Source organism: Gavialis gangeticus, unplaced genomic scaffold (genome assembly GCF_001723915.1).
Source record: "Gavialis gangeticus isolate Ggan-Ray unplaced genomic scaffold, GavGan_comp1, whole genome shotgun sequence".
Classification (NCBI taxonomy): domain Eukaryota; kingdom Metazoa; phylum Chordata; order Crocodylia; family Gavialidae; genus Gavialis; species Gavialis gangeticus.
The window spans coordinates 4124802-4135732 of NW_017728998.1; the positions used below are offsets into that span (position 1 = coordinate 4124802).

General features: G+C 39.3%; 1 protein-coding gene across 4 annotated transcripts in view; it reads right to left on the minus strand.

Moving 5' to 3' along the window:
• Window positions 1-10931, minus strand: part of BANP (BTG3 associated nuclear protein) — a 263702-nt gene that overhangs the window by 252634 nt on the left and 137 nt on the right. The gene's annotated exons all lie outside the window — the stretch shown is intronic.

The following is a 10931-nucleotide window of genomic DNA, read 5'->3' on the forward strand; positions in this document are numbered from 1 at the left end:
ACTGTAGCACAATGACTTAACTTTTATTTATATCATAACAAGATGTCCAGTAGCAATAGAACTCTGCTGTGTATAAAATGCTAAGAAATTAGAAGGTAGATGATCTTTAGGTTTTCCTATACAGAATAAAAAAAATACATGGGATAAAAATGCCCTTGAAAAATCCCGATGGCAAAAAGCCAGGTATCACAATACATGACTGTTAGCAACAAGATTATTTTATTTAATGTGCTGTTGTTCTTCAGGCACCGATTGTGGATGCAGGCTAAAAGTCAACTGTAATAACCCAAAGGTGTTGATCTATTTACCCTTCGGGACTGAGCTACTACCGAATAACTGACACCATTCATTGTATTAAAAAAAATGACTCAAATAATAGGAGTCTAGATGATAGCAACACATTACTAAAACCAAATTATAGGAATCAGGCTTCAAGACATTGACCTCCACTGGCACGAATGTGAAGACACGAGACAGGCTCAAAAAGAAAAGGTAGAATACATTCATCTCACAGATAACACAGTGCTTAGATGCTGCCCTGGAGGTTCCTGTTCAAATCCCTAAAATAGAGAGCAGCAGCAGGAAGGGTTGCCTTAGGAGAAAAGCATCTTGAGAATTTCTTCGGAAGTGCAAGTCTGGGAAGTGTTTATTCCAGTTTAAACCCATAACCGGCTGAGCAATCAGGCACCCTTGTGAAAGCTGACACAGTTCTCTGCTGGTTCAATGTCCTGCTTCTCTTCAGAGCGTTTCCCATTTTGCATACTGCCTGGTACGCATCTATTTTAGTCATCTTTTTCTTTATTTGCTTTCTAATACACTATTCTCCTCTCTGAACCCACCATTAGGAGTAAGACCACACAGCAAAATGAAGGGGTGACTGTAGCAGAGGACAACACCTTTGTGCCAACTAGATGAAGCTACCACGAAAAACAGCACCTACGAGAGAAATGCAGGTTCTGGCACTGGCTAGCAGCTAGAGTACAAAACTACTGGGGACCTGGGTGACTATCCTCATTGTAACACATGCTAAATTCTGCATGGCAATGTCTTCACTATTGCTATCCAGACCAGGTAAAGCTAGCATAGGTATAGTAGCATAACTTAAAATCAGACCTTGGTTTTGCTGAAGAAACATACTATAGGAGTATCACTGGAGAGCATCCATGCTTGTCTATGTTTGATTTAATAAAGAAAAATCACTTAAATGATTTGTCTGCTGTACCAAATGTTAGAGTGTTCAGACATGTGTGTGAAGAGTTAGGTGAAGGGCAACGCTAACTTTTTGACAATTACACCACATTACAGCTAGCTATAGCTTATGACAAACAACATGCAACTGTTTTATTTGTTTATATTGCTGGGCCTGTGGCTATGCTTTTTTCCCCACTTGTACAGCAGGTTTAAGGTATTGTCTATACACTTTTAAATATATCAGTTGGAGTTGGCAATACAATGCCTCTCCTTCAGTGTGAATGCTGGTATAAGCAGAAAAATAAACTATGCTAGTTTAAGTACCTTTCTGTTGGTTGAATTGCAACCCTATGGAGGATTGTACTTGTGTAACTATTCTGATAAAAACAGGATCCCACCCCCATTCAACACAGGTATAACAGCATAAAAAAAGCTGTGTATAGAACAGACCTAAGTTCTCAGGAAAACAGGTACTGCATACAGTTTTCAAGCCTTGGTTTAAGACAGTAATTCTCAACTGTCAGCACAAATTAAATTCACACCTCCGCATATATGGTGAAACTAGTCAGTATATGAACCCTGTATTTTAACTAACTCAGGCTCAGGTTTCTATGATAAGTCAAAGCAAATATGTTTTTTTTAAAAGCCCCAACAAACCACTTGCATCCTTTCCAAGAGCTAAGGCAATGCACGGAACATGGTAGAGTCACATACTTCCAGGGCTTCCAACTACCAGGTGCAGAATTTTAATAATACCAACTCCTAATTTCTTTAAATACTGGGTTATGCAAGGATTTTACTGTGGTCTGATAAAAAGAAAAAAGAAACCTCAGGAACTAATGCCAGTATATTTTATCTTCCATTCCAAGTATACTAAAGCATTTTGTTACCTGAAAGGACATTCTGGGTTAACAACAGTGGCTGCTTATTTTTCATAGCTTCGTATAAGTGATCAAAAGGAGGCTAGCATCCCAGTTGTTATTTCTTATCAGCAATCCTGTTGTGGTAATGTTCCAGTGGAGTGGAAAGCTGGGTGTACCAACAACAGGGGGCCAGGGGAAGGAAGATTAACCGTACCTTACAGGGCTCACCACGTGAACTGAAGTACTCATATAAAAGAATGTTCATGGCAAGGAAAAAGTCCAAGATTTAGAAAACATTACTCAGATACTAATTTGTCTGCTATTCAGAAATGTGTTTGTGCACCCTGGTCCAAGAACAACCTGTCTGCAAGTTCAGCCTGGACAACTCTTAATTCAGTCACCCAAGCTATTTAGACTACTTCTATAAACACATAAGAGAATGATATTTCTAGCACAATACAGGAGATGGTCACCCCCTGAGAATAACTATGTATAGACCTATACCAATGTGAAGGATGTGATTTGAAGAGTATGTTTGTGGACATTTTTTAACCCATTTTTATTGGCACTAAAAAAAATGCCAGTTAGCTTGCAAGGGTTCCGATTACTCCATTACTAACATACTCTCATTCCACTCAATGAAAATCATTGATGCTTCTTGTGTTCAGGGAAGGGATATACTGTTTTAACACACACGGAACAGCTGAAAGCCCACGTCCAAAAGATGTTTCAGTGCTTTTGCCAGGAATGCCAGAACGGAATCTAGAGAGACAGCATCTCACTTATTACAAGGAGTTCACAATATAAACATTGAAAACTATCCTGTTGTGCTTTCATACATTCCCAACAAAATAATGCTCCCATGATATAAAAGAGAAAGTTACTTTTCTTTAATTTTGTTGTGGTAATAAGCAGAAAGAAACTGTCAGGATACAAGTATAGTTAAGCCCAAATTCTGCACCATGTTGTTGCAAGCCAGATCATCTGACAAAGAGGATCTTCTTGCTTAACAATGATGAGTTGGGTGAATGAACAGATAAACCAAGCAAAACTTTGCTCAACAGCTGTGATATTGCGTCACGTAAATAAGTTACACAGGAGCCACAATGATGAATTTTGTATTTGTAAATGTTTTGTCTGTGTAGTGTCCATGGGTGGTTCTCAAAGCACTTGAAAATATTAGGATTAAACATATAACAGCTAGGTGACACAGGTAAGAGACGCTTCACCCATTAATGGAAAAGTAACAGCTCTGTTAACAGCTCTTCAGTGACACGGGAGGAGCAACCCACATGAAGAAGCTAGGCTTGCCTTTTCATCAATGAGCTTTATGTTAGACGGCTTGTGTATAGGCATTTTCTTGCTTTAAATGCCAATTTTTCTCAAGCAGGATAATACTTGTATGTTAAGAAGGCTGTTTGGTCATTACAGACATCTGGTCATGCTCACAAAAGAAAGAGAGACCAGTGCCCAAACTCAGTTTGATCAGCAGAGTAACAATAGCTGGTAAAGTATCGTGGCTCAAGCCCAGGCCCAGGAATAAGATATTGTGACATTCATTCCCAAAATGTTGCATGAAGCCTCACACCTAACTGGGACAGCTCTGGAAGAGCAGAAAGGGAACAGAGGGAGGTGCAGCCAGCCTCATAATTGTGACAGTACCACTTAGACTGATAAGGATTTCACTGTTACAATTCACCATCTAATACAGTCGTCAGCATAAGTATAAAAAGGTAAAAGCAGTTCAGTAACCCAGCAGAGTAAAACCAAATTTAAAGAAATATTTTAAAAAATACATTTATTCATTTAAGCTTCAGTGGCATAGCTGGGCATTTTCATGTGAACATGGTCTGAGGAGTATACGTAAGTTCAGGATTTAATTGCAACCTTGACTTTCTGAAAATGGGATCTCAAGCACATATTTAAAATTTCCAGTTCACTTTTGTACTACCTAAGGATCTAAAAACCTGTATCTCTGATGTTAACTGACATGCCTAAAGTGGAAACCTCATTTTATTAGTTTTAAACAGCCATCAGAAATGGCAAAAAAGCAGATTGCACTATAAGCCGCACAGTGGTTTAATAACTGAATCTCACTAGAAAAGTAACTGTGTTAAGTCAAGTCCAAACCCATAGCTGGCAACACAACCCCCCAAAAGTATGGCCCTTAAATTCAAGAGAATCTTCGGGAAAAGATATTCACTACAGTAACTATTTATATAGTACTTACTAAAGTTCTTGTTGAACAGTCAAACTGAGCTTCTATCCATACCTATTCCCAAATGAATTAAATCTGTAAGCTCAGCCTGTGGGTTAAGGTCATACCAGTTGCTCTTTCAATTATACCATTCTTATGAAGCCCATGGATTTCTAAAAAGTTGAGTGGGTGCTTAAGAATGGTACTGAGATCTTGTTACCTTACTCTATTTTCTTCTGAGCGTCTACAGTTACCTGGAAGTATTACAAATTAGCTGATTTCTCTTAGCCAAAAATGACTGAAAATATGAATGGTCCTGCAGCAGATAATTTATCCAAATGAAGAGGCTTTAGAGAAACTGCCACACTTTTCATTACCTTTAGCTGAATCTTCTTGATTTCCACTATCCACCTCACCCAATGTCAGCATGACAACTTAAGGATTTAAAATAAATCTCCACGTTTTAAAAATTACAGTTGACATCTTAACAACAAAAGATTGAGCATACAGGAAAATAATGAATATCAAGTCTGTATCTTTATCTGGTTCTACTGAATACAGTAACCTAAGTACGACCCAATGTCTTTCACAGATCATGGATGGAAATCTCCATGTAGCTTCCTCCCCGAAGAGGTCCCCAACACTGTTCCCTGTGCAGGAGAATCGGACAGGTTTTGAGCCTCAGTGGGAAAGGCTGCTCAGTCTGCTCACAAATCTGATGGATACCATGGCATTCACATGATGACCTTATGACCAACTCTTCACCAGCTCTTGCTTCAGCCAGGTCTACTTCAAGAGAGCCACATTATCAGGAACCTCACTTATCCTTCGCCAACATTTATTCCAAACCTACAGAGAAGTAACCAGAAGGAAAGGAAGGATGGAGTCATGGACACAAGCTAGGACCTTTCCACATGGAAAGGGGTAAATGGATGAGTTCTGAGAAAATGCATTTGGCCAAGAACAAACTGGTCCACACTGAAAATCCTAAGTTCACACCAAGAAAGTAATAAAGACTGCTAATGCAAATTTCACCTTAGTTTACAAATTAATAAACACTGCTATTTAATGTATTTGGAAGTTGCTTTGATGCAAGCTTAACATGAAAAATTGATATTAACTGCAGCTTAAATACTAGAACTGGTTAAAGAGATAATTCATATGTTTTATAGGGACATTATTGAGTGTTACTGAAAAAAAAACTCTTGTTCGGTTTTTCATCAGAAAACTGAAACTAATAAACTGGATTTATTTTTTAGTAAATGGGGCAGTTTTACTTGATATTGATATCTATGATATGATTCTATGATATTACTTATACAAATTATTAAAATTAGCAATTAAAACTATTCAAAAAGTTCTAACACACAGGGCTCTATTCACTGCCTGTTTAGAGATACAGTACACCACATAAGTGCATAATTCCCCTCGCTGGAACAGTACCAGTCCAGATCCACTGTCTGGTTCTTGCAGTGAAACAAACATTAGCGATCTGCATATTGGGTGACTGCATAAATTGCTTAAATGTGCAACATCCTTTAGCCCTGTTGTCTATTTTTCACAGAACTGCATTCCAGCTAACTGCACAGAAAGGGAGAAGGGGGAAAAGCTGTCACAGGGCCGCTATCAGAAGCCTTGAAAATGAAAGGAGTTAGTCAGTTTTGGAAGCACACCGCTGACAGCCCTCTAAACAATGCTCATTAACTGTACAACACTGCAAGCGGTGTGGTACTGTTTCCAGCCCTAAAATCCACTAGCCCCCTTCACTTTCAAGGTTTCAGATAACATATTTCAAGGCTGATACTGACAACCCTCTATACTTAATGAACATTATTTTCCATTAAGTCAGGATAAACACAAGGCCTTTTTCCAGTTTTAAGACTAGGTACACTGTATCACTAAAACCGGCTCTTCTTTCATTCCCAGATTGCAACTGTGTCTAGAAATATCTCCCATCATCTGACTGACCAAGCAACTAAACCCTGTACCTCCCACCCCACACACCTCATAAAGGTTATTTGTGCCTGTATTTCCAGTATGTAGCTCAAAGGATAGCAGTTTCCACTCCAAAGACCATGGTGAAACTTTAGCTAGTGCTAAGTGTTGTAATCACCAGTCACCATCAACACAGGTGATTCACAAGTAATTCACATCACATGCATCTTTTTATAAAGTCTCAAGAACAAATACTACAAGGGTCAGCATCATCTCTAGCCCACCATTCACACACTATCCAGTGGGGAACAAGCTTTTTGGCAGGCAAGCTACAAATTAGCCCTACACCTTCCCCAAGCATCACTTCCTTCCCTTGCCACCCCCAGATGTGCTGCACTGCTTTCTGTTTCCTCCCTGATCTGCTGCTCTTCTCCTCCCCCATCTGCCACATGCAGAGGCTGCCTGTGCCACTTCTGGCATGCATGCTGCTGGCTGGCCACCCCTGCTAAACTGAATACTTTGTTCAGGGTCAGGCTGAAAAGCAGGAAAGGCAGAACCTTTAATGACTAGCACTATTAACCAGGGAGCAGTTCTCTACCTAAATTTCATCTGCTCTGGGAAGCCCTATAAAATACACCATTTAATTCTGGCCTTCCACAACCAGACCCAAAACCCTACATTTTTAGCCTGTATGCTCAGTCTTAATGTCATTCTGGTAAAGTTGCATTGTTATGGTCTCATGGGAGAGTTTTGTCTTACAAAAACCTTGCTCATTTTTAATTCAGGGAAATATCACCCCACGGCCATGATGCCCAACGTAAGTACTACAAATATATATTTGCCTCAAAACTGCCTTATTTGTGCCAGAAAAGCAGGCTTAGAGCATAGAGGGGCACAACATTCACATTTCAGGTGCCTTAAAAGCGCCATAAAAAGTGAACAGCCACACCACAACATACAGCCCCTGCATATCAGGCCTGTAACTGGGAGGAACCTATTGTACAGTACTGATGTACTCCAAATGAGAAACGCTTCAGATTGAAGGCAGGATTTGAAATATTTCCTCTGTCCGTCTATATTGTAAGTAGACATTTTCCATTAAAAAAAAATGTATAGGGACTAGAGATTTGGACGTACTTACACTCCAAAAGGAAAGACGGGAAATATTTATGCAATACGACTTACTTAAATAAATTCACAAGATGTGTCTCAAGATGCTTCCAGGCAGAAATATGTCCTTATATTCCTCCTAGCATGTGCACTTTTTAAGCTTCTGTATGTTGCTACAGTTTTATGACTTAACAGTCAACCCAAGTTGAACCTCATAGATTCCAATAAGCTAATTTAGAAAAAGGGCAGCCACCAAAATGTATATGCGGTGAACTAAGTTGATTGCTCATTTCCCAATAAGGAAAGGGAAACTAAAAAGTGAGAGCAAGACATTTACCTTGTGTAAATGGCCATTTCTGACTGCTAAAAGGGAGCTTCACTGTTTAAAATTATCAGGTCTTCAAAAACAAATGTTACTCTCCTATTAAATTAGGTGGAGGGATAAAATTGACACTAAATTCTACCTGAGGATAAAGTCTAAGAATAAATGAAGAGCAATGTATTACCACAAAGAGACTAAATAATCAAGTTCTTCACCACAGGCTGAATTTACATCATTTTCCTAGTGTGATTTTTGGGGGGGGGAGGGAAGGGACTTACATCACGTTAAGCTTATTTAAAAAATAAGAGGTCTAAGTCTTAAAAGTTCATGCACTAACTAATCTGTCAATGGGTACATGAACCAACCCATCAAGTGTTGTGTTATTTTGGTTTTCTCATCGTGTTTTACACTTCTACAAATCTGCATGACTGACACAAAGGTGTTTGTTTTTTAGATAGTTTCATTATTTCACAATTAAGGAAAAGTAACTTGAGCTAAAAACACACAGTTTTTACATTACATTTCACAGGCAGGTATTATAGAGGGTGCCCTCTCCAGTGAATGCTTGTTAATATGAGTTCTTATTTGTTTATGGGCTCACAATACAGTGTAAAGTAAAATAATTTTAAGACACTGTGCACTTTGACTGATGCTTTTAGATGCTGTGGTGCCAGACTGAGTTAAAAAATTAAAGGTAGCATTTTTTCAAAACCTCAGAGAGACCCTTCTTTTAATTCAAAGACACTGTGTGCCCTATATTTTATTTCTGTTTTACAAAGGAAATAAGGATAAGTGTCCACTGTTTTAAATCAATATGTAAACCAAAAAGAAAGGATTTCAGTAGTTAGAAATCATAAGTACCATGATCCAGACCAAGAGAAAGTAAATCGACAAAAATAAGATTTTATTGGAAACACAAAAGTTTAGCATGCATAACATAACTACTACATAATGAAAGTGTCCAGCCAGCAGTTCTGCATACAATCCAGCTACATGTTCCCCATTGGCTGGCTGGCTGGTTTAGAATAAGTCTTTCTGCAGCACCCTGAAACAAGCAGATTTTTTGGATTTTGTTTTATTTGTAGGGTTTTTTGTGGGGGGGGGTTGAGTGTGCCTCCATTCACACCGACAAGGGATGATCTTCTTTTAAAAATCAAATGACTGCTGTAACTGAGAGATGTATCCTTAAATATGCATTTTAACAATGGCAGGGATTCCAAACGTAATTTCTACTTCAGTGAAAAATACAAGACCATGGAAATGCTGATAAAATGAAAATGGAGATGTTCTGTGAATCCACCTCATTTGTCATGGGCAAGTGTTACTCAGCTTGAAAAGTTTGGAGAAAATAATTATTATAATAAGGGCCAGAGACAACCTACATGATGCCAATACAAGTCACTGCAAATGTGACTTACATAGCTGAACCATACACCCACTAAATAATCATGGCAGAATCAGAACACCGACAGGATGCTTTTTTGGTATGTGTGCATATACATACATACCCCCCCACACACACACACCTTGTATGCTTCTGAAACACTTTACTGATGTCCATGAAACATGCTTTGGGCTAAAATAATTAAAAATTATTTAAAAAAATAAATTAAAAAATAATTTAGCAGAATATAAACTGGTGGAATATTGGTGCTAAACATCTCAGACAGTGAATTAGCATCCACTGGATTTCTGCAGCACTGAGTGTTAATAATAGTATTGCTCATTTAAGGAACCTTAACATTTTAGGTCTGCATTGCAGCCACCCGATGAGTTAAACATTGCTGGATCCAGACATTAAAAGGCTGTTACTGTTATTATAAATCAGAAATCAGGACAAACAGCCACAAATTATGCCCACTCCTGGAAACAGAAAAGATGTTCCCATTCATCAAAACTGGATTCAACCTTTTAACTGCCCTAAACATTTATCATGTCATTCTTCTTGATGTGCAGTTCGGCATATTACCCAAGTCTGAGCTTCTGGCCAAGGCAAGGCCTGACATCCTTACTGAAGTTCACTGTAACATCTCAGGACCAATTAAGAATAGTTCATTCTGTTATATCTTACAGGGCATTCATTTAATATGCAGTGAAATAAATTCATGGTGCGAACAGAAACTATTAAAAGTACACAACTGGAAACACAAGCATTCAGGGCTTAAAGACCATCTCAATTACTATACACGCACCCGCTGATAGATTTGTGATTGCACAGGGCATTTTACACAGCAAATGTTTCTCTCCCCCCCTCCCCGCTTTACTGCATATGAGACTAACAGAAATATGGGAAATGAATATATGTAAAAATATAAACATCTACCTATCTAGCTCGCTCTCTCTATAGATCTCTAGGTAGATGTTGGTAGATGTCTAAGTGGATGAAGGTAGATGTCTAAGCAGATAGCTAAGTGGTAGATGTCTAAGTGGATGTCTAGGTAGATATTTAAGTAGATATCCAAGTGGATGAAGGTAGATGTCTAAGTGGATGTAGACAGATTTCTAGGCAGATGTAGATAGATGTTCAAAGTAGATCTCTAGATCTATACACACACACACAGGTAAATGAAGGTTAAACTCAGTAAACTGTAGAACTAAAGAAATAACAAACCGCAGGAATAACCAAATGAAATGCTGTATACTTCTCAACAGGACCCGTTACTTGTGGGGGGGAGGACACACACGCACACACACAGGTTTCAGAAATTAAGTTTACAAGGATTTAAAACCTGCGCTCCTGCAAAAACCCTCCCTTAAGAATATGAAAAATAAAAACACGCCCAAGCAAATTACGCCCCCTGCCCCCCCAGCCACTAACAGAAGGACACGGCTTTGATTAGAAACCTGTTCATTTTTACCACATAAAGGAGAAAAAATGGGGAAAAAAGCACTTCAAGAGTCCAACGACACTTCAAAGTTGGGGGATGATGGGGAGATGGGCATGTATCCGGGTCGCTCAGTGCAGTGACCAGGGCTGGGGGAGAGGTGAGCATCAGCCCATTTGGCTGACCACCACCCTCTTTACAGCTCCCTCGTTATAAAGATATAATGTATAAATATATAACTTTACATCTTTACAGCTCCAGAGGAGACTGACCGCCCCCCCCCCTTTATAAAGATATAATATATAACTTTACACCTTTATAAACGGGAGGGGGGAACACAACATTGCTGACCAAGCACCAAAAATAATTTTAAAGCCCGCCAGGCGGTGAAGAGCGCCCACCCCCATGAAGCGCCCCTCCGCCCAGTGAAGCGCCCCCCCCCGAGGAGAGCCCAGGCCCAGGCGCAGGCCCAGCAGGCCGGGGGGGGG